This window comes from Cavia porcellus, unplaced genomic scaffold (assembly GCF_034190915.1).
Source record: "Cavia porcellus strain 051 isolate PalLab524CR breed Dunkin Hartley unplaced genomic scaffold, mCavPor4.1 scaffold_19, whole genome shotgun sequence".
Lineage (NCBI taxonomy): Eukaryota > Metazoa > Chordata > Mammalia > Rodentia > Caviidae > Cavia > Cavia porcellus.
The window spans coordinates 14,471,408-14,496,073 of NW_026947502.1; the positions used below are offsets into that span (position 1 = coordinate 14,471,408).

At 37.7% G+C, this 24,666-nt stretch overlaps 1 long non-coding RNA gene across 1 annotated transcript in view; it reads left to right on the forward strand.

Annotated features, from left to right (window-relative positions):
- The window catches only part of LOC134471708 (uncharacterized), a 35,918-nt gene extending 11,640 nt beyond the window's left edge, over positions 1-24,278 (forward strand). Inside the window, exons 4-5 of the long non-coding RNA XR_010041294.1 lie at positions 23,114-23,290; positions 23,463-24,278. This is a non-coding gene — a long non-coding RNA (uncharacterized LOC134471708). The remainder of the gene's footprint in view (positions 1-23,113; positions 23,291-23,462) is intronic.
- Positions 24,279-24,666: the final 388 nt, after the last annotated feature.

Sequence of the window (24,666 nt, forward strand, 5' to 3'; positions counted from 1 at the left end):
AATACGTCCTTAGTGCCTAACACTGGAATAATGTGGCTAGTGGGAGGGAGATAAGATTTGACATAAATGAAGCCAGGAACTGACTGGTGGAAAATTACTCTAGATTATACCTGAAAGATACTTCAAGGAGGTTTCCCCAGATCTGTTCATAATCATAAAATTATATCTAATGTTTTAAATGATGAATTTATTACAAAAACAAATACAAACTCTTTTAAGGTAACATTAGTGAAAATGAGATTATAATTTAAAAAAATCCTGATCAACTATTTATTGTCTAGAAAACATTACAAAAATCATTATTATATGAAAAGACTTCAGAGTATACAGCATATTGGTAAAGAGTGTTAATGAGGGGGGCTGGGGATTTAGCTCAGCAGCATCAGTGCCTGCCTTGCAAGCGCACAGTCATGAGTTCGATCCCTGGTACTGATAAAAAAAGAGTGTTAATGAGATAATAATGTTCTCTATTGTTCTTTTATATTTGTTGTATTTTTCAGCTCTAAAACCAAGATTTAATATTTCTTTTCTTATTCTAAGTAGAATAATAGTTCCATACCTAAATCTGTATTCATTGTCTTGCAAATTTTTTTCTTAAAAAAATTCTGTTGGGCTAAGGTCCCACAAAGTCTGGAGCAGCACTTGCATGCATATTTACTTTAATGTCTAGCTTCTTTCAATATTATGTTTATGAGAGCAGTTCATGTCACTGTGTGCAGTTGTATTATATGTTTTTCATAACTGTAGATTTTCCTTGTGTGAATATATTATAGTATCTTCTACTGGTGAATATTTGGCTTATTTCAAGTTTTTTAAATTGTTTTAGAAGTGATTAGACCGATATCATTTTTAAAAACTATACATTGTATAATAAAATAAGAACCTCTTGAAAAAAACAGCAAGACCTGTGAATGTCAAGTATGTCCTACAAAAAGGTTAGGAAAGCGAAACACATGTGCTGTCTGTATAAAAAATACATGTGTATGAAATACGTGTTGTCATTTGTGAAGACTGCCTTAGGTGTGATAATTGAAGTGAAGATATTTTTTTGTAGAGTTTTATTGTAGTTTGTATGGGAATTTATTTCTGTTGTTTATTTAGACTTCGTATACCAACAGCCAGTCAATATTGAAAATTTTGATGCTTTTATGTAAACACTCAATGAATGTTAAAAATTCAATGCTTTATTTTTTGATATTTTTTCCTGTGAAGTACTCATTGATTAATATAATAAAACTCATAAAATTATTAATAACTCATCAAAAGAAATATTCCTAAGAATAAATGGAATTACACACCCACGACAATTTGCCTTTATGACAAAATTAGTGTTATTGGCTGAATGGGTCCGCTGATGGGCTTAGCACAGTGTGGATAATGAGAGGGCCCACCCTGGATGTGGGTGCCGCCAGCTATTAGGCTTGTAGACTCAAGCAAGGCCCCTGTGCCATGCCACCCTTCCTTGGAATCAGCTGATTATGACCTGAAATCTCTATAAACTGAGCTAAAATAAACCTTTGCTTCTTTAACTTGTGGGGTATTTTGTCTCAGCAACAATAAAGTGACTGTTTTGGTGAGGAAAATGAAAAGTGAAGGTCTGGAACGTGCAGCAGGGTGGAGTCTGAAATGACAGTCTAACTGGGTCCTGGGGAAGAAAACGTAAAAGTCCTGAATGAGTCATGTTTATCTAGGTTATGCTGCAGCAAAACATGATCTCAAATTCTCAGAAGTTTAACCCAGAAAAGATTAGTTGCATGTCCACGAGTCTGTTGGAGGTTGTTGCTACTCTCCAGGGGGTGGGAAGTGTCCGTGATGTCTAGGTGAGGGCACTGTGAGGAGTCTTAAACAACATGAGTGAATTTAATGCATCTTTATGACATTAGCACAATCCTGTATCTTGGCAGGAGATTTTACAGCACCCTGTGTTCTTTAAATTGACTTTCATAAGTGTTTTGTCACATCAAGGAAAAAGCTGGCCAACACTGATATTTAGAATTGTGAAATAATTTGTCAGTCCGCACAACTAAGTAGAAAAATTTGACCAAATTCTGGGCTGTCCATGGTCTTTACTGTGATACATGCATTCGCTTGCAATATCTTTCAGCAGACCAAAACTCATGATGGTGGTTATGATAAAAATATTATTGTGGTAGAGATTATGGCTAATTTCTCAACATTTAGGCCTTGAAGTTTAAACTTTCAAATATGTACTTTGGAAATGCTTACCATTCCTAGCAATACAGTCAGTCCTGTGGGTTGCAACTTTGCCCACAGTAGACTCCACGTTACAATGCAAATATCTTTCCTGTGAGTGACAGGAAATTAACACCAATCATTATAATCACATCAACAAGAAAAAGTCAGTTTCTATCATCAGGGAATAACTGAGTGGAGAAGACAAATTTAAAGTACTCAATTTGTTAGAAGTTTGATATAGTTCATACTCAAGTGAAAAATTAAATATATCTAAGTGGAAGGTATATTTCATCTAAACATAATGGGTAGGTGAGGGCAGGATTTTATAGTGGACAGTAGTTGTCAGAAAGGGTTCTTGGAGAAGCTGGCATTTGAAGTTTTTCTGGTTTTGGTGCTGAAAACTGAGCCCAGAGCTTCAAGCACGGTAGATATACTCTTTATCAGTGAGGTGCAGCTCTTGCCTGAGTCTTGATGTATTGATTGGTTCGAAAGTTGTTTATTTGTCTAATAACCCTGATTTTTAAAAAATAAAATAGTAATTGAGTTTTTGTCCCCTGCCCATGAGAGAGTGCCTTCCTACATGTTTCCTCTGAGAAATGTTTCTTCTATTCTAATTATGTGTCTTGAGTGTAAGTTGTGAACGGTTTAGGGTCTCCTTCATTAATGTTCATTGGCTCACAGATAGGCACTAGGTATGGTCTGGACCAATCAGAATGTGAATTTATGGTCATAGTTGATGAGTTCAGTAACGGGGCGTGGAACGTAAGATTGGGCAGTCAGATCCATCAGTGGAATTTTTGAGTTTGGAACTAGAGAAAGTGAATCTTTTAAAATTTTTTTTTATTTTAAAAAGGATAAAACTAAACATAACAAAACAGAACAAAAGCAGATCAGAAGAAAACAATGTAAGTGACACAGATTTCAAAGCAAGACAACCAGAGATCTACAGTGGCTACCATAATGTTTCCTGTTTTCTTGTAAATAGTTGACTATATCTTCACACATGATGAATTAATATGAAACAAAATAGTATTAAACTTATCAGAACAGAGTAATGAAGGCATTACAGGCCTTTAAAACCACCAGACAATAGGAAAATCAACAGTGGCTTCCATAATGTCTCATGTTCTCTTTAAAATAGCTGTCTATACCTTCATGTATGTTGAAATTAAACAATCCAAAACAGACTAAAACCACTCTGAACAAAAAAATAGAAGCATTACTGGATTTCTTAGCATGACAATACAGAATCAGCATTAGATACCATAATATCTGTTTTTCTTCAAAGTAGCTGCTCATCACACAATATAATCGATTTTCATAAACTGTTTAGGGGAAGTTCTAGGCATGTATAAGCCCCTACCTGTATACCTATCCTTTCTGTATTAGAGGGAAAAACAAAACAAAACAGATTACTAGAAAAACAAAAACCAAAAAAGACAAATAACAATAGCAAAGAACCCAAAACAATGACGATACAGGCCTTCAAAACAGGTGGTAGGAACAGAACTAAGTTGATATTTTACATAGTGATCTTCAAGAGTTTCTCAGATCACAAGACACAAACATGCAAAATTGTTCCAATCCAATGAATGTTAACTGTTTTGATCTACAACTTACAGAATTTGTAGCACCATCATCTTAGCTATCCTAAGTGTGTTTATACAAATTTAGATATTTTTTCTTTTCCCTTTCTTTTTCTTTTTCTGCCTTTTCCCTGAGATATTATTTTTTCCTCTTTGAGCAGATTCTTACCCTTTCACTGTATTTATTGAGGATTTTGTATCTTATGTACTCTTACCATTTCTTACATTAGGGAGACAATATGGTATTTACAAATGTGAGTTTGATTTATTTCACTTATGAGTATGCGCTCAAGTTGCATCCATTTACTTATATCTCAATGTGATCATTCTTTATAGCTGAGTAGTACTCCATTGTATAAAAATACCACATTTTAAAAAATCCATTCCTCAGTGGATGGGCATTTAGGTTGTTTCCAAGATCTGGCTATTATGAATTGTGCTGCTATAAACATGGGTGCACTTATATCACTGTGGCATGATGTTTTCAGTTCTTCTGAGAATATGCCCATAAGTGGAATAGCTGGGTCAAATGGGACTTTTGAAGCTTTTTGAAGAACCTCCAGACTGACCTCCACAGTGGTTGCACCAGTCTACACTCCCACCAACAGTGTAAAAGAGTTCCTTTTTCCCCACAGCCTCTCCAGCATTTGTTGTTGGTAGTTTTCTTGATCCTGGCCCTTTTTTTCTGGAGTGAGATGGAATCTCAGTGTTGTTTTAATTTGCATTTCTCTAATGACTAATGATGATGAACATTTTTTCATGTATTTATTTGCCATTTGTATTTCTTAATCTGAGAACTGTGTATTCATCTTAGATTGGGTCTTTGGATTTTTTGAATTGGGTCTTTGAATTTCAGACATATGATTTTTAAAAATTCTTTATATGTTCTAGACAGAAATCCTTTGTCTGAGGGACAGTTGACTAAGATCTTTTCAAAATTCATGGGTTTCCTTTTTACTCTGTTGGAGATTTCTTTCACCGTGCAAAAACTTTTTAATAAGATGAGATCCTTGGTATTGATTCTAGGAGGTATTTCCCATGTGGTTTGATTTTTGTTCATGAGTTCTCTACTTACGTCTAGTCTTCAAGATTTCTACCTGCTTTGTCTTTCAGTAGGTTTAGTGTTTCTGTTTTAATGTTTAGATATTTGATCTATTTTGACTTTAGCACATGGGATTGGCATGGATCTAGTTTTAGTTTTTGGCAGATGGAGAGCCAGTTTCTCCAGCACTATTTGTTAAAGAAACTATCTTTCTTCCAGTGAACGTTTTTGGCCCCTTTATCAAAGATAAGATGGCTGAATGTGTTTGTAGTTGTAGTTGTATCTTCTCATCTATTCCACTGATCTTCAGGTCAGTTTTTATTCCAGTACCGTGCTGATCTTATTACAGTAGCTTTGTAGTATAATTTCAAGTGAGGGATTGTTAGGCCTCCTGCCTCACCTTTGTTGCTCAGAATTACCTTTGCTATTCTACATCTTTTCTGGTTCCAGATGAATTTTAGGAATGATTTCTCTAGGTCTGTGAGATATGTTAGTGGTATTTTGGTTGGGATTGCATTGGATTTGTATAACAATTTAGGGAGAATGGCCATTTTCAAAATATTTGTTCTTCCTATCCATGAACAAGGAATGTCTTTCCATTTTCTGAGATCTTCTTCAATTCTTTTTTAGGGCATTATAATTTTCCCTGAATAGATCTTTTGCTTCCTTTGTTAGATTGATTTCTATGTATTTCATTTTTTTTGGATGCTATTATGAAGGGTGTGGCCTCTCTTACTTCTCTTCCAGTGAGTTTGTTGTTAGTGTATAGGAATGCTATTGATTTTTGAGTGTTGACTTTGTATTTAGCCATATTACTGAAATTATTTATTATACCTAGGAGTCTTTCAATGGAGTTTTGGGGGTCTTTTATGTAGAGTACTATGTCATCTGCAAATAATGATAATTTAACTTCTTCTTTTCTTATCCTTACTCCTTTTATTTCTCTCTCTTGTCTAATTGCTCTTACTATTATTTCCAGAACTATATTGAATAGGAGTGGTGATAATGGACATCCTTGTCTTGTTCCTGATTTTAGAGTAAAGGCTTTCAGTTTTTGGCCATTTAATATGATGCTGGCTCTTGGTTTGTCGTAGATGGCTTTTATCATATTGAGGAAAAGACCATCTATTCCAATTTTTTGTAAGGTCCTTACCATGAATGAGTATTGGACCTTATCAAAACCTTTTTCTGCATCTATATAAATAATCATGTGATTCTTATTTTTGGCTCTGTTAATATGGTGGATTATATTTATTGATTTGCATATGTTGAACCATCCTGCATCCCTGGGATGAATCCCACTTGGTTGTGGTGTATAATCTTCTTGATGATTTGCTGCATTCTGTTTGCCAATATTTTGTTGAGAAATTTTGCATCTAGGTTCATTAGGGAGATTGGCCTATAGTTCTCTCTTTTTTTTTTTTTTGAGTCTTTCTCTGGCTTTGGTAGTAGAATAATACTTGCTTCCAGGAATGAGTTAGGGAGAATTGCTTCCCTTTGAATTTCATTGAAGAGTTTGAGGAGTGTCAGCATTAAGTCTTCTTTAAATTTCTTGTAAAATTCTGTAGTGAATCTGGACTTGGGCTTTTCTTTGTTGGTTAGGTTTTAATTACATTTTCAGTTTCATTAATTGAAATTGGGTTATTCAACAGTTTTGCATCTTATTGATCCAGCTTTGGTAATTGATATGTTTCTGGGAATCTGTCCATTTCTTCTGTGTTACCAAGCCTATGAGAGTAGAGGTTTTTGAAACAGGTATTGATGATCTTCTGTATTTCCACAGTTAGGGGCAAACTTCAAAAGGAAGAGAGAGCAATCTTAAATAGTTAGGGGAAAATGAAGGTCTGTAGTGATTTTACCCTTTTCATTTCTTATTGCATGAATTTGAGGTTTTTTTTTCTTTTTTAAAAATAAGATTGGCTAGGGGCTTATCAATTTTATTTATTCTTTCAAAAAACCAACTGTTTGATTCATTGATTCTTTGTTTTCTTAGTATCTATTGCATTGATTTCTGCTCTGATCTTTATAATTTCCTCCCTTCTTTTGACTTTGGGCTTGACTTGCCCTAATTTTTCTAGATGTTTGAGGTGTAGCATCAGATTGTTTGTGTTCATTCTGTTTTCCTGATGTGAGAATTAACTGCAATAAATTTTCCTCTGAGGATTGCTTTCATTGCATCCTGCAGGTTCCAGTAAGTTGTATTTATATTTTCATTTGCTTGTAGATATTGTTCAGTTTCTTTGCTGATTTTCTGTCTAGTTGATCTGTCTCTTTGTGTCAATGGGGTTTTAAGGTCTCCCATTATAATTGTGTTACTGCTTAGTTGATTTTTCATTTCTGTTAAAATTTGTTTGATATAGCAGGGTGCTCCTGAGTTTGGTGCGAATATATTTAAGATTGTTATCTCTTCCTCTTGAAGTTTTCCCCTAACTAGTGACCTTCTTTATCTCTTTTGATCATTCTTGGTTTGAAGTTCACATTGTCTGCAAACAGAATAGCTACCTGTTATAGATTAAAAACTGGTGGTCAACTTAATGCCAGCGGAATTAAATCACCATGGTGCTGAGCATTGATGTTGTGGATAGATTTCCTACACTTTTTTGTGCTAACTGTGAGTATCATAAAATAATGTTATGAATTCCATATCCTGATTGTAATTGTTCTCCTCACAACTCCTGACTGCAACACTACTCCTGCTTATTTTTGGTTCCTGTTGCATGAAGTATTGTTTTCCATCCTTTGACTTTCAGTCTATGAGTTTCCTGATGGGATAGATGGGTTTCCTGTATACAGCATATGGTTGGATATTGTTTCTTGATCCATTCTTCCAGTCTGTTTCTTTTAATTGGTGAACTGAGGCTGTTTACATTAATGGTTATAACTGATATATATTGGTTTATTTTTGACATGTTATCTTTCTGCTGTTGGTTCTGTACCTTTCCACTCTGTTTAATTGTTTGCCTTGTTTAGAGGTTTTTTCCTATGTCTATCTAGAATGTCTTTCAGTATTCTTTGCAGGGTTGGTTTGGTGGTCATGAAGTTTTTCAGCTGTTCTTTGTTGTGGAAATATCTTATTTCTCCATCCATTTTGAAGGACAGTTTGGCAGGGTACATCAGTCTGGGTTGGAAGTCATTTTCCTTTAGGATCTGAAATACTTCACTCCATGCTCTTCTTGATTTCCTTGTGTTGAAAAGTTGGGGCTGGGGGTTTAGCTCAGCGGCATAAGTGCCTGCCTTGCAAGCAGGCAGTCGTGAGTTGGATCCCTGGTACCGATAAAAACGAAAAAGACAAAAAAAAAAAATCAAAAAAAAAAAGAAAAGTCTACTGTGAATTTATAGGTTTTCCTTTATAGATCATCTGTCTCTTTTCTCCAGCAGCTTTTAATATTCTGTTATGTTGGATTTCTGGAATGTTGATTATTATATGTCTGGATGTAGTTTTATTTTGGTTATGGCTATTTGGAGTTCTGTATGCTTCACTAATCTGTATGTCAGTTTCCATTCTCATGTTTGGGAAATTTGCAGTATTACTTCTGTAAATAGCCTCTTGATATCATTTGTGGTATCACCTTCTTTTTCATTTATCCCTATCAATCTTATGTTGTTTTTCTTTGCATTATCTTGCAGCTGTTGAATTGTTATTTCCTGATTCCTTGTTATTTTTAAAAGATCTTTCCTTTCCTGTTCACTAGCTATAATCTTGTCTTTGAGATCTTAAAGTCTGTCTTCACTTTCCTTGAGGTGTTTTTGTCAACTTTCAGGGGAATTTTTGCTTTCTTGTATAGGTCTCTGAGTCTGTTTCATGCATTCTATTTGTTTCTTGCATTGTTCATTTAAGGTTTCCATCTTTTTGCATTGTTCCTCTAATTTTTAACTATGTCTTCTTTAGATGTGCTTAGAATTTCTTTCATTACATTAATCATTTTTTTCTTTTACCTAGGATTTTATTTCTGATTTGAGTTCTTTTGTAGCTTCCTGAAGTTGTTTCATTACTTCAGTTGCTATCATTTCAGGTATTTCAGGTGTATGGCTTACATTTGCTTCTGTATCCATGTCTCCTATGCTTGCTTGGGATGGGCTGGAGGTTTGAGATTGCATTTTGCACTTTTATTTTGTCATTTTACCATATTCCCTTAAGGAAGCCAAAGGCAAGGTTGCAGTTGTTTCTTGGGTTGAGAATATCTATCCCTATTGCAGGGAGTTTCCCCAGTCGATTGGAGATCTTTAGACAGATCTTACCAGATGGCTCTAGCAACTTGGAGTCACTGAGCAGGGCCTTACCAGTCTTGGAAAGAAGTGCCAAAGCTTCCCCATGGGCTGGAAATTGCTACATGCACTTTTGGCTCACCAGGTGGAACACAGGCATCTGCAGGCCACTGTGGTCACTGGGTGGGGCCCAGATAGACCCAGAGGGACCTCCTTGTGCATCCTCCAGTGATGTGAAGAAAGTGAATCTTATATCTTCTATAGTTTTGTATATCCTAAGATTTGAAGTATTGGAGGTATGGTTGGTTATATTTGAGCCTGTTCTCTTAAGAAAGAATGAGGTACCTGCAGCGAGATGTAGGAATGAGAGGCACAAGAATCTTGTGGTATTTCTGTTTCTGATGCATAGGTCTCTCAGGCCCTCCTTTGCATACTGTTTTGTTTGTTGAGTCTCCGTATGAATAATTTTTAATAACTCCCACTGCTAACATTCTGTCTTTCTTATGTCCTTGTCTAGTTTGAAATGAATTTTTGTTACATGCAACTCAGAGTCCTGCTGCAATAGGTAGATAGGGAATACCTTTATTTTACAGACAGAGAAGGCCCAGAAACAATAATGTTACCAAGATATGAAAAAAGATTAAGAGATAATACAAAACAAATTCCTAATCTTCTCTAGTAGGGAAAGCCTTAGTAGGTACAAGGAAACAGATTATGAAAAAGTCTACTGTCTTAGCAGGCTGAGTGTATTATGAACCACGAATAAAATAGTGCTTGTTTTAGGGTATTTTGAGTGTTTTGACGTCAAGTTTTGGTATCATTTTAAGTTGGTCTTTTTTTTTTTATCTTGTTGTTGTTTTTGTTAGCAAAACCTTGACTTTTGAGGAAAAAGAGGAAATTTGATTCCACCACAGCATCCACTTCCCTTTTCACTTTAGATCCATGGGGTTGCCCAGATTTAAAATTGGCTATATTGATCTGTTTTACCTTAGTGATGTAACATCAAAAAGGATGGATTTCACAAGGACCAATTTCAAAATGATAATAAATGATTTATTATCTCATTCTTATTAAAGCACACTCAGTAATATTGATCCAATGATACAGAAAAATTCATAAAAAGCAATCATTTAAGGATAAACCTTGCTTAGAGAAAGACACCATCTAAAAGAAAGGAAAGAAAAGAAACTTAGGACATTAACAAATTTATATTCTGTCGTATACCAAAATATATTTAGTTTATCTTAAGAGGGCAGAAATGTTTAGGAAGACAAGAATTTAAAAGTAAAGAGAAATTAAAAATAACAGGTAGGGACAATTAAATAGAGTTGGCAATGAGGATCATAAGCAATGAATATGACACTGTCTTACATGCATTTGACAGCTGGCCACAAGCTGGGCTTTAAGCTTTCCTGTTGTCAGTGTGCATGGGGAAACCCAATAAATCATGTGATTTGTGATGTCGATGGGATAAAAGGAATGAAAGGCATGAGAGAAGAATAATTGTATCTGCTACTGTGACTACAAATAGTGTGTCGTTGGGTTTTTACAAAGAGCTATGTTCTATAATGTTAACGTCCCCAAGGGTGCCTTCCAGGGGACCCAAGGATGAGGCTCACAGGCTGGGTTCTCATACCGAGGGTATTGTCTCTCAAATTTCAATCATCTGTTTTAGTTATTTCAAATTTCTTGTAATTTTAATTTGTTTTCTTATATTGTTAGGTCCATTAGACACCTTATTATTTATGCCACATTTGATTATGACACTGTAAAACATTATTAACTTAATATGTATTTTTGATTCCTTTAATCTCATTTTGGCAAGGAGGATGGGTTAGTTATATTTTTCTAATGTTCTTTAAATTAAGTTTGTAAATATTTAAATTCAAAAGTCCACAATGCCCTAGTTCTGATGCACCACTAATAACATGGCTTCCATGCCTTGGGAAACACTGACCTAGGGAAAAGCTGACATTTGACGATCCATGACCTCATTGCCTCGGATTATTTTCCCCATTAGAGATGAGGAAACTGAGGTTAAAAGACTTCAGCAAAGTTCCACAAATAACCGAGTTGTGATGAACCTTGTCTTGTGGTGAATATCAAATTCTGGCTTTTAGACTAGGGTACAGAAAGGCTTTTTCCCACTCAAATTCAGGCCCCTTTGACTGCTTGCCCCTTGGCTGCCTGGCAGAATACCCCACCTCCACCCCACCTGTGCTGCTGCCTTTCTGATGTTTCAGGAGATGAGGCCACTGGAGCAAGGGAGGAAATGTCTCTGGCATTTGTGGAACCCAAAAAGGGAACTTTTGTTAGTTGCTGTGGACTACTCTGCCACTTGGTGTGCCCAATGGATTTTTTGGGGGAAGTGTTTTTGTGGCTTACCAGTCGCTCATTAGGTAAGACCACTTGTTGGTTTGGTCTTCTCTATTAAGAAACTGTGGCTGGGAGATTTGGGAAGGTTGCAGTCTGCGTTTGATTGTTAGTAGGTACTGTCAACCCTGAGCTTTTTGGGAAAGATCTTGAGAGATGAGGTTTGTTGAGGAATGTGGATTCCTTTTAATCTTGGAGAAGATCAAACTTTTAAAAAATGTTTTATTAGTACATGTTTGTAGTACATAGTGTTCACATTCATCTTAGGGAACAGGTACATTACTTAAGATATCTTAATTTTTTAAAATTCCCCTTCCTTTCCCCTCCTTGTTCCCTTTCCACTTGCAAAGCATCTATTTCCCTGTTTCTTACTGTATGTCTTTTATTTTTTAAAAAATTATTCATATTTTGTGTTTCTCACATAAGAGAACTAGTGCAATCGGGGAACATTCTGACTTATGGTGACAACTTGAATGACCTCAGATGGAGAAGCCGTCTCCATTTGTCACATAAGTATGACTGGGTAAATGAACTCTAGGCGCATGGTTGTGCTCTATGCTCTTACTGGGACCCGATGTTTAATCTGCATCTCCCCATCCCCTTTCTGTCTCCTCTATCTTCCTCTCTTTCCTCCTCCTCCTTCTTTTTCTTTTCTTATTCCTCTCAGTTTTTATTAGTATCTGTTTACAGTGCATAATGATTACATCCCTTTGGGCAGTTGGTATGTGGGCATAGCTCATCTCAACTTTCCCCCACCTTCTTCCCCTCCCCCGTCCTACCCTCTCCTTCTATCCCTGGTCCCCTTCCTTACCTCTTTTATTTAACTCTTAATTTATATTTAGGTTTCTCATATAAGAGAAACCATATGATATACATCCATTTAATGAAAAGTAATTTTTTTGCTTCAACCATCTCTTAAAAATATTTTGGGGTCTTCTGTAAAAGTTATATTTTAAAAACTTTTTATACTGAGCTAATTGTAGGTTCATATGCATTTGTACAAAATATAGAAGAGAAATCTGCATAGTTTTGACTTCATTTTTCTCAGCAGCAATATCCTGAAAGAGAGTTAAAAAATTAACGAGATATAACTTAAGCACAATGAAAAGCAGTGTTTATTTATTGTTTTCTTTTCAAATATTTTTCTTTTTATTAGTACATGTTCGTCATTCTTAGTGATTACATTCATCGTGGAGAGTTGGTGCACATATATAACACAATTACTTCTTTTTCATTCCCTTCCCTTTCTTTCTTCCCTCTCAAGCAAAAAACCAATTTGTTCTTTAATCTCTTGGTTCCACAATTTCAATTTCCTCCATGTGTTTTTGGCAGCTTGGTAGCTCTTTATTTTGGGGGGTTGGTGGAGGGGTAAATAATGCTCCATTACCTGGACGTACCACAGTTTATTTACTTATTCACTTATTAGAGAACGTCTTTTTTTGGTTGTTTATTTATTTGTTTTTAAAGTTTTGCTATAATGAGTAAAGTCGGTATAAATATCTGTGTATAATTTTTTCTGTGCAGATGTAAGTTTTCAACTCCTTGGGTGAATAACCAAGGAAAACAGTTACTGGGTCACATGGGAAGAAACTGCCAGACACAGCAGGTTGGTGGTGTGTACCTGCAGTGCCAGTACTATGGGGGCCCTGCGGCAGTAGGATTGCAAGTTTAAATCTAGGCTGGGCAATGTAACTACTTAGCAAGGCGCTGTCTCAAAATAAAAATTACAAAAGTTCTGGGAATGTAGCTCAGTGTGAAAATCCTAGTTTCAATCCCCAGTACTGAGAAAAAGACGGAAAGAAAACTATCACACTATCTCTCAAGTAGCTGTACCGTTTTATACTCCTATGAACAGGAATGTGAATTCTTGTTGCTCCTCATCTTTGGCAGCATTTGGTGGTATTTTCTGGATTTGAATCTTTCTGATAGGTGCATAGTGTTTCTCATTATTGTTTTAATTCATATTTCTCTGATGATTGATGTTGTATCATTTCATATGCTTTTTGATAGCTATATGTCTTTTTTAGGGAAATGTCTGTTAATATCTTTGATCATATTTTATTTTAGAGGTGCTAGAGATTGAACTCAGGGTCTTTGTACTGATATTGATCTCTAGCACTTTTCATTTCTTGTTTTGAGACAGATCTCACTAAGTTTCTGAGTATCTCAGGCTGGACTCAAATTTGTGATCTTTCTGCTCCAGGCTTCCAGAGTGCTGGGATTACAGATATGCACTACCCCGCCCAGCTAGGCTCATTTCAAAATCCTGTTTCTCTTATTATTGCATTTAAGAGTTATTTATTTATTTTGGATAATGACTCTTTATCATATGTGTCTTTTGAGATATTTCTCCCAGTTGATCTTTTATCTTTTAACTCTCTTGATAATGTCTCTTGCAGGACTGAAAATTTAATTTTAACAAAGTCCAGCTTGTCATTTTTTTTAAATTCTTTGTCTTTGGGTTGTTAAAAAGTTGTCATCAAACCTTAGTTCATATAGATTTTATCCTATTTTACCTTTTAGGTGGTTTACAGCTTCATATTATAATTGTAGTCTCTGATCTGTTCTGTGTTTTTTTTTTTTTTGTGAAGGATGTAAGGTTTATATATAGTGGATATCTAACTGTTCAAACGTATCTTATTGAAAAGAATGTCTTGTCCACAGTGTTACCATTTCTTCTCATCCAGTATCAGTTGGCTATTCATATAGGCCCATTTTTGTGCTTTCTAGAATCCATTTCATTAATTAGTCTCTTCTTTCACCAATACAGTACTGCCTTATTTATTGAAGCTGTGTGTTCAGTCTTGAATAGGATAGTGTTCTCCAATTTTGTTCTTCTCCAAAATTTGTTTTGGATATTCCTGTTCCTTTTCTTCTCCATGTGAACTTTGGTACAAGATTGTCAAAATCCACAAATAATTTCCCAGGAATTTTGTCTGGGACAAAATTGAATCTATAGATCAAATCTATTGAATCTATAGATCAAATTGGGAAGAACTGACCTTTTGACAATCTTGAGTCTTCCTGTCTTTGGATATAGACTGTCTCTCCACTTATTTAGCTGTATTTTGATTTCTTTTATCACACTTTTGTAGTTTTCCTCATATAGATCTTGTATATATTTTGTTAGAGTTACACATAAGGGTCTCAGATACTTTTCTGTCTGTTGCTGAAACAAAAACCTGACACCCAAAGTAAAAGGGGGAAAGGTTTGTTTAGCTCACAGTTTGTAGAGGTTTCAGTCCGTAATTAGCTGGCTCCAAGGCAGAGTGACATGGCAGAGAAGAACAATGATGGTGGGCAGAAAGTGGCAAGGCAACAAATTGGGGAGACAAGATTATTTCTGACATTTTTATTTTATCCAGGCTGGTGGAATTAGGCTGGTGCCAATCTAATCAGTAGACTGATGCAGCAGTCACCCAGCCAGCCTTACTCCCAGCAGTGCACATTCTAGATCCAACACCTTTGAGAAAACAAAATAAAATAAAACAAAAACCCTATGACCACATGAGACCTGGGAGGACATCTAGACACAAATGATAACACTTTCGTTTTAGTAGGATTCTAATGTAAATAGTATTCTGTTTCTAATTTCAGATCCAATTTCTTTTTTTGCTGGTGTATAGGAAAATAAATTACTTCTGTGGTTTAACCCTGTACCCTAAATTCTAGTATGATCAGTTGTTTCTGGCTCTATTTCTTTAGCCTGTTTTACTTCTTTTATTATTATTATTATTATTTTTTAGAGAGAGTTTCTTTATGCAGTTTAGGCTGGCCTTGAACTCACCTTGTAGCACAGGCTGACCTTGAACTCTCAGTGATCCTCCTGCTTTAGCCTCCTAAGTGCTGGGATTACAAGAGTGCACCACCACACCTGGCTGTTTTATTAACAAGATCAATTTTTTCCCCTTGCTTCTTTATGTGTCTTCCTATTTTTGATTGAATGCTGAATATTCTGGGTAAAACTAAGTTAAGTAATAATCTGTGCCCACAATATGCATTCCTGTTCCTGGGAAGAGATTCTCTTCTGTCCCCAGCGTTGGTCATAAGAAGGGAGAAACCAAGGAAAAAGAGCTATAGAAATAATGAATGTGACCTTCTTTCATGTGTCTGTGAGTCTGAGGGAATCTAAAGTCTCACGCTGACTAATATTCAACTTTTGAGAATCCATGAACATTTTATTTTCTCCTTACCTCTCTTTGTAGCTGCTGTCTTTTTCTCTCGTGTTCTACCAGAATTAAAGTTTTGTATGTCCCTCAGTTTTCCTAGTTGTTTAGTAGAATTATCACCCTCATAGGATTTAAAACTCGTTTTTAAACTTTTAAATACATTCTAAAAAATTTCTTTCAGATTGGGTGGTCTCAACTTTTCTTTTGTCTTTCTACATGCTTATACTTACAAATTCATTTCATTTATTTACATTATCAGAACTGAAATGTGATAATATGGTATCAGTTAAAGCCAAACTTATTGTATATAGAAACATTGTATGAATCATATAAACATTACTTTAAGCAAATTTCAATTGTACTAGACACTTACAACTGACTAGGATATTCTCTCATCAAAATTTTTGCTCATTGTTTTAATATTTAAGGGGCTGAGTAGAGGCAATTATTGCTTGGGGGAATTTAATAGATAAAGTCTGACCGAATATTTTTAGATTTTTAAATCCAATATTAAGATGAAAATTCTCTGGAATTCTAACTGTAATTATCCTCTAATACGAGAATAATTGCTTTAGGATTAGAAAGTTCAAAGTCATTTGAGTCAAGTTCACCAAACCTATGTGAGCAAAGGCACAACATTCTCTGTGGAAAGATTGCATAAGTACCTCTGAAGTTGCATCTTTGAATTTAATGCAACAGTCATCAATGAGGGCCAAACTATGTGGCAATATTGTCTAAATGCCGTAGGGATGATCAGAGTGCAGAAATGGCAATGCTTTCTAGGTAGGTGAATGTCATATGTAAAGGCCTAAAATCCAGATTGAGAGGTCTGGATATAAACAAGCCAGTTTTCTGACTGATTGATTGGCTCAGTTGTTTACCATTAGGGGAACAATTGCAAGAAGATATAGTGGGCTTGAGTGATGATTTATTGATAAAAAGCATAGTAGAAACCCAATTTACCTTTCCTGTGAGCTGGCACAAGCCATGCAGGGCCTGGGAGAAGAAACAAGCCAATTTACTCTTGGCTTGAATTAGCAGAAACCATGCTGGGCCTAGGAGGAGTAACAAGAAGTCAGTTCACCCTTCCTATGAGCCAACAGCATGTGAGCTCGGAGACGAGAATACCCACGCCCACCCACCCAGAAGCAATCAGCTGATTTGGAGGACAGGCTGAGTTGATAGCAACTGAAGTGCCAAAACAATTTATTGCTTGTATTGTTTAATTGACTTTGCAGGCCTAAGGTTGGTAGTCTGAGTGTCTATTAAGAGGATAACAATATGCAATATAGAAAATACGGGAGATTTCCTTCTGTATTGTTTTTGAAATCCAATATTGTTCTCACTTTTTACTCCACTTTATCATTTTGTTTTATTCAATGTTCTTTTTTGATTAGTTTTATTCTGTCCCGTTTTGTTTGATTTTATTATATCTGATGGTGTGGGCAGCAATTTTGAAGAAAACAAGAGACATTATGGCAGCCATTGTTGATTTCCTATTACCTTGTTTGAAGTCCTGTATTGCTTTCATTGTTCTGTTCAGATTAGCTTTGTTCTGTTTGGTTTGGTTTTATTCTCTTTAAAAGAAGCACAGTATAGTAGAAAGACCTAAACTCTACATGCAAACAGGACTGGGGGTGAATCTCTGCCTCTGACAGTTACTTTATTCCATGGGCTGCACTTTTCTCATTACCTCAACTGTTGCAGAAGCAACTACCTTGCGACACCCTGGAGAAGACATGAGCTAATGGCACCTGATATCACCGTGGCTCCATAAATAATTGATATTGTTCTGATCCCAATTGAAAAAAATCATTCATTCTGAACCTCATTTTCCTTAGATAAAAATGGAGATGGTAACATGTAAAGTGTAACACTTAATCCTGGGCAGGTGGGATCTGCAGTAGTTTTTTGGACACACATACTTGCACCCAGGGTAACTGACCACTGCTAGTCATGCAGGCCACATGGGGAGCACCTGTGTCTGGGAGTGGCATGACCTAGTGGGGGTGGGAGGCAGGGTGTGGGGTGCACTGTAGTTCCTACTGGAAGATGTAATTGGCTTATTCTGACAATTTTATGGGCTGGCACAGAGCAGAACCCTGAATTTGAGGGGTAGCAGAACTAAAAAAATGTTAAGAGAATTTACCCTTGAAAGCCGAGTGCAGAGGGGGACATATGGTTATGCCATTTGAGGTTTTCCTATTCTCCCTTGATGTTGGGCAAGCATATGATATTGTACTTTTATTTTAGGCCTCATACTACACATATGCCAAAGGAATTTGTCTTTACAATGTTACAGACTCTTCCAAGGTAGATGTTAGGATTGCAACTTTCATGTCTCCCCCAAATTTGTATGTTTAAATCCCAATTTGTATGTTTAAATCCTAACTCCCAATGTGATGACATTAGAAGCTGAGGGCATTCAGAGGTGATAAAGCTCTGGTTGGAAGTAGTGACCTTATATAAGAGATTCCAAAGAGCTAGCTTGTCTCTTTCTCCAAGTGAGCACACAGCAGGAAGATGCTTTGTATGTGGAACAGAGCCTCAGCAGACACTGAGTCCGCCACAGCCTCAACCTGTGACTTCTAAGCTTTCTTAACTGCCTTTCTACCACCAAATGTGAATGCTGACAAGTAAATCTCTATTGGTGACAAGCCACCCCGTCTATGGTATCTTGTTATAGAGGTCTGTAGAGACCAAGATTATTCTCTCCACTCTACAGCTGTGGGAACTGTGGAATGGAGGATACATGTCCCACAGCAGGTAGAGTGCCAGGCCTGTTGATACTGACAAGATGGCCAGCACTTTTCTTAGCTGTACTGTGGGACCTGGTGGCATTGTAAAGGATGGCACCAGAATAGTGTGAGACTTGAGGTGAGGTGTCTCTTTGGAGATGTCCCAGCAGTACAGGGGAAGGTCATCAGTGACCCCAAAAAATAAAAAACACATTCAGCATCCACGGTTCTTACAAATATGTATGTGTAAACAGAAGGGCAAGGGTAGATATTGAGGAAAAATAGACTTCTGTCCTTTAGATAAACAGAAAATGGACTGAGACACTTACTCTCTCTGTTCAGTTACTTAGCTACAAAGTAGAAATAATAGTCTGGCCTATTACACAAGAGTGACCATGAGACTTACAACATATAATACATTTAAATGGAAAGTGATAATAAATTTTAATGAACAGTTTAAATATACTGAACTGTATGCTCGTCATTGGAAAAATGTCTGGCATTCAGTAATTTCTATAAATATTAACTCTAATCATTCATACTTGGGCCTTCATACTTGGGCCCATCTATTTGGAGTACCTATCTTCTCTTCCTAATGCTCGTGTCCCTGAGTGTTGCCCAAGGCCCTTAGGATGCCAGGTTTGCATTTATTCATTGTCAAAAAGTATTTGCCAAGGGTTCACTGTGTGCCAGGTTTTGTACTAAACCTTGGAGAATCATCAGCTGTGGACAGGTAAAGAAGGACCACAAAAGCTGACGGTAATCACGAATCCAAATAAATGAACCAAGTAACCCCCAAGTACTTAGTGCTGTAAAGAAAAAGACACTAGTGTTGTGTCACAGGGTGAATGGAGCTCACAAAAAATACAGGATAAAAAAATACAGGATAAAGTAGGAGCTCAAAAAAGGCCTCCCCCAGAAAGCATCCTTTGACATAATTTTGAATCATAAGAAAGATGCTTTCACATAAAAATCTGGAGAAACAAAGTTTTAGGCTAAGGGACCAGCAGATGCGAAGACTCTGAGGCAGAAATGAGCTAGAGTTGTTAAGGAACATGCAAAAGTCTGAGTGGCTGGAATACGAAGAATAAAGAGATGAGGATGCGTGCGGGGCCACTGAGCTAATCAGGGAGCAGAGCACACAGGTTTTGTAGATGAACACAAAAGGGTGATTATACTTTAATAAGTACAGGGTTTTTTGGTTGGTTTGTTTGTTTTTGGGGGAGGGAGGTACCAGGAATTGAACTCAGAACCTCACACTTGAAAGGCAGGTGCTGTAGCACTGAGCTAAATCCCTGGCCCCCAAAGTATAGGGTTTGAAGTAGCAGTGTGATCGGGCCTGATTTATGTGTTCAGTGGATTATGTTTGCTGCATAGTAGAAAGAGTTTAGAGGAAAGCAGGAGGAGCAGAAACGCCGTTGGTCACCGTGTGGACTACTGTGAAATGAATTGGGGCGGCAGATTCTTTCCTACGTTATTTTTCTATTCTCTTATTTATTCAGTGCTTCAACAGCTCTTGCTTGTTTCTGCTGTGTCCGATGTGGTGGGCACTGGGGCCACACTGACATGTGAAAGTATCTTAAGCTCTGCTGTTTTTGAGTTTTCAACCAAATATGTCCCTTGGTTCTCTGGATCCGGAAGGAGCATTGTCTGAACATTGTCTTCATGAACATTAACTGCACCAAAGCTCACCCGAGACACCTCTTTCTGTAGGCTCCCAACTGGGCTAAGTGGGCCAGATTAACATGACTACAGCCATCTTGGTTTTAACCACCCTTTTGCCCTGACACCCACTCCGAACCCTACAGGATAAACAAAGTCATTAATATAGTCATCTGTGTGAAGAGCTGAGCATTTCATGCTGGGTGCTGAAGCCCAGACTGTGTCTTCACTGATGTTTGACATGTGAATAGTTTTTCATGTACATTCCCATTGGTTTTGGCCTAACTTTGCCTAGCTTAGCATCTAAACATTTTTTCTGGCCTAGAAGTGTGTGGATTCATCTGTCTTGCTGCTGCCCAAGGTGTGCCTCAATCCATGCCTCCCTAATAAATAGCAATGTGTCCAATCCACATTTTTCTGCTTCTTTCTCTGGTCATTTGGCACTTTCCACTTTTGGTGGCTGGTTCTTACATACTGAGATTTTTTAGGAGCAGGTGAGTAGCCACGGGGGACTGCGATCACTTTTCTCATCATCATTTTATTATTTTTCCTCCCTACAACTCCCTACCTTCCTTAGCAAAACACATGACTTATATGAGCAGGGCGCAGCACAGAGATGGAAGCCTGAATTTGCCTGCCTGAACTCGAAGGAAGCCTGTAAACATGTTTGTGAGCGTTAGGCAACAGGGATTCTCTACCTCCAGGTGACCAGGAGGCATAATGGTCATCTTCATGTCAGATGTGTTTTTAATAAGGTCAGATTTTTTTTTTTGTTTTTTTTTTTTTTTTTTTTTTTTGGTGCTGGGCATCGAACTCACGACCTCACACTTGCCAGGCAGGCACTTATGCCCCTGAGCTAAATCCCCAGCCCCAGATTGGTTTTTTTGTTTCAACATAAAGTACATTTTAAGGTAGTAGACCATTGCTTAGTATGGAAAATGCTTTGTTGGATTCAATTCACAACCGCAAGCTCTTGTGTGAAATCCTGGGTGTAACCACATTTGTCAAGAGATCAAGAAAATGGGCCATTAGCTTTCCACAAATGAAACCAAGAGCCCCATGACTGTCTTTCACTCTCTGATAAACTTCCATGAAAGTCTGATGGGGAGTCTAAACTTCTCTATAGCTCATTTGCATTTAAAAATGTTTTACATTTAAAGTGTTGGTTTCACTTTGAATTTTTCTTTTCCTTTCTTTTTTTTAATGGTACTGGTGTGGTGCCATGCTGTGGCGTTTCACCACTGAGCACTGAAAAATGAGGACCAGGACACTTTGCACTTTTTATTTTGGACACCAGGCCTGGATCAGTCCCACTTTGAAGGACAGAGACGGGCTTCTAGTTAGAAGAAAGTGACGGGGTGGCACAGTGATGAAGTAAATTCTGTGGCTCAGAGAGCTACTCGTCAGGAGTGGACAGCAATCTGAGAACTCTGGGGAAAGGACAAGAAAAAAAAATCAGTTAAAATCTAGTCAGGCTTAAATAGAATCCTTTTATCAGGATATTATTCAGAGTCCTACTATGCAAAGAGAGAAAATAGCATGTATTTTGAAAGTAAAAGGGTAATTGGGACTTGTGCCGTCCCTTCTGCAATGGGTCTGGAAACTTAGTCTATCAAATAGTATGGCTGGACTCTATTAACTTAAGCCCTGATGGAGAAGAAAGATTGTGGTGATCTTTTCTTTTTTTAAAAAAATAAGCTATATTTCATTTAGACTATCAGATACTAAGCACTTTGCTCAGGAGTTTATATACATATTACTTTTGATTTATGATATAAGTAGTGTTATACTTGTTATCAAGATAAAAAAAACTGAGGCTCAGGGTGACTAGATCAAGTGTCCAAAGCCACATGGCTACTAAGGGGGCAAATCTTGGATTCACATTTGCTGGAGTTCTTGCCTTTAGCTGAAAAACTACTTTCTCTCTCTTTCTGACAAGCTGTCAGTTCTGGGTAAGGGCAGAAATATTTCAAATAACGCTCACAGTAAGGACATAGGGCTGAGGAAAAGGGGGAAGAAAAGCCATGGGGAAGAGGCAGAGGGGAGAGTGAGACTTAAAGAGGAAATTAATGCAAAATGATTTAAAAAAAAAAAAAAAACCCAAGGACCGAATGTTAAGAAAGGAAATACCATGGAAAATCCAAAGATAATCCCATGACAGTAAAAAGAAAGAAGCATTTCTTTTACTCCTAATGAAATGCCACGATTTCATCCAGAACCAGGCCTCCTGGTTTCAGTTTTGATTGAATTGCTTAACCATTGAAATTCTAGTTAATGTTCACCAATATACACATTGGCCCAGGGTATGGGAGTCCTTCAGTGGCACCCCCAGATGGTGCTGAGCAGGGTACTCAGCATCGGAGGCCACCCTGTGGCCAGCCCCTGGACAGTGGTTGCCCATGCCATCCAGTGAAGAGTGCTCCCCTATGGTCCAAAGTTTTAGCTAGGTGACCAGGATGACTGGCTGCATTGGGGATCCACAAACTGACCGTGAACAGACACAGGGGACAACCTAGAAGACCAGAGTCTGGCGGCTGAGGGATGTCATTCTCTGAAAGAGAAAAAGCAAGGAGATGCAGTGAGAGAGCTATCTGTGATGATGACCTGTGTCCCTGGGTGCATGAATTGTGTACAATCACTTGCCACGGTGAGTGGTGCCAATACCTTGCCCTGCCCAAGTTTTGAGTAGAGATGCCACAAGGCTCCTACTGCTGTGATGGACTGGGCAAGTGGGGACTCCTGTGGAAAAACCTGTTCAAGGCACCAGGGACAGAGCACTTTCTTCTCCATCTCAGCTCTGAAATGCTCCAATCATATTTGTTCTTACCAGTTACTTTAGGAAATGTGTGTGTAGTTGTAAGGAAGAGTGTGGAAAAGTGTGCTGAGTCTTCTATGTAGGAGAGGAAAGAAACATCCACTAACAGCATTCTGTATCCCGGTGAACTCTAATGCTTTCTCTAATGAAGTCTTTTCCAAACTCCAAGCAAGGCCATACTAATTCCATTGAATAGAAGATACACAGAGATTTCTGAGGTTTGGGGAGATTGTGTTGTTTGTCCAGTTCTTTTCTTTTGCTTTTTGCATCCCTTCTCTTTTGGGTGCCCTGAATATCTTAAGCATATTTCTTGATAATCCTTCTAGGAGCTTGGTCGCACCAAGGACACCAGGACAGGTGCCAAACGCTGGATGCCAGCCCTGATAGAACTACCTCATGGACTAAACAAGTAATATAACTATAAGGGGCAGTCACATCCAGAAGTGTCCTCTTAGCCCTGGGGGATACATTCCAAGACCCCCAACAGATGCCTGACAGCAGAGGTAACACCTTGTCTATACCGTATCTTCCCTATGCATGCACACCTACCTATGATAATGTTTAATTTATAAATCAAGCACAGTAATATACTAATGACAATAACTAGCAACAGAATAGTTATAACAATATGCTGTGGTAAGAGTTATTTTAAATTTATGAATTATTTATTTCTAGAGTTGCGCTCAATATTGTGGTAACTGAAGTCACAGAAAACGAAACCGTGAGTCAGAGGAGACCACTGGATCAGACCACAGAGGCAGGAGGATTAAATGGGAAGTACACACACAGATTCCCAAATTCAGCGAGAACATCACAACACTGATAAACAAAACAGACAAATCCAAACAGTTTTCAGCCTCCGGAACAGATCATCCACAGAAACCTTTTGAGCTCTAATGTTTTTGTGCTTCATCCAAATGAGCCACCATTTCTTCAGGTTCTGCTTTTGGTTGGTAAGGGTGGGTGGTAAGGATGAGCTAGTTAGACAAGCTGACTTCTACTAATGGGTAAGTTAGCTAACAAGCAACCCCTCCTTGACTTACTGCCATTACTGGATTAGAGTTCATCCCTTCTGATGCTGGACCTCGGAGATTGGCAAATGACGGGAATTCACACTGTGCTCAGCATTCCTGAAACCACATCCTAGCAATAGTTTCCAGGTCTCCTCAGTGCCTGGGGACAGGGCTGGACAGAAGCTGGTAAGTCACTGAGCCTGTTTTCTTCTAACAGTGGCATCAATAATATGGCTAGAGCCTACTAACTGAAGTAAAGCCCTGGGTTTCTGAATTGTGTGTCAGTCTCAAGAGGGCCATAGTGGCTGCTATGATTTGGATATGGTTTCACTGTTGTCCCTCAGAATGCACAGCGGGAGCCGGGTTCCCCCTGTGGTGATATGGGAGGTAATGGAAACTTTCAGAGACAAGGCTGTTGATGGGTGGTTAGGTCACTGGATTCCTGCCAGAGTGTGATATTAAAAGCAGGAAGACTGACCGTTTTTCTCACTCAGACGTCCTTCCTCATTCTGTGATCTCTCTCCCTCTCTCATGTGGTCCCTTAGTGATGCCATCGCCACTGGGCATTGGCAGCTGCTTCGACTTGCAGCATTCAAAACTAGGACCTGAATCAACCTCTTCCCTTTAAAAGTTACTCAGCCTCAGGCATTTGATCCTGTAATGAGAAACACCGAGCTAGGGATGAAAACAGGCGATTTCAAAGTCATTTAATAGCATTTTGGTGAACCACACTTAAACTAATAAACATATAAATATATTTATGGTAAAAAGGAAAAATGCCTAGAAAGTTATAAGGAATAAAAGTTCCCATTAATCCAACCCTCAACCAAATTCCCAGGCCTCTTTACGTAAAGGAACAAAGTTAA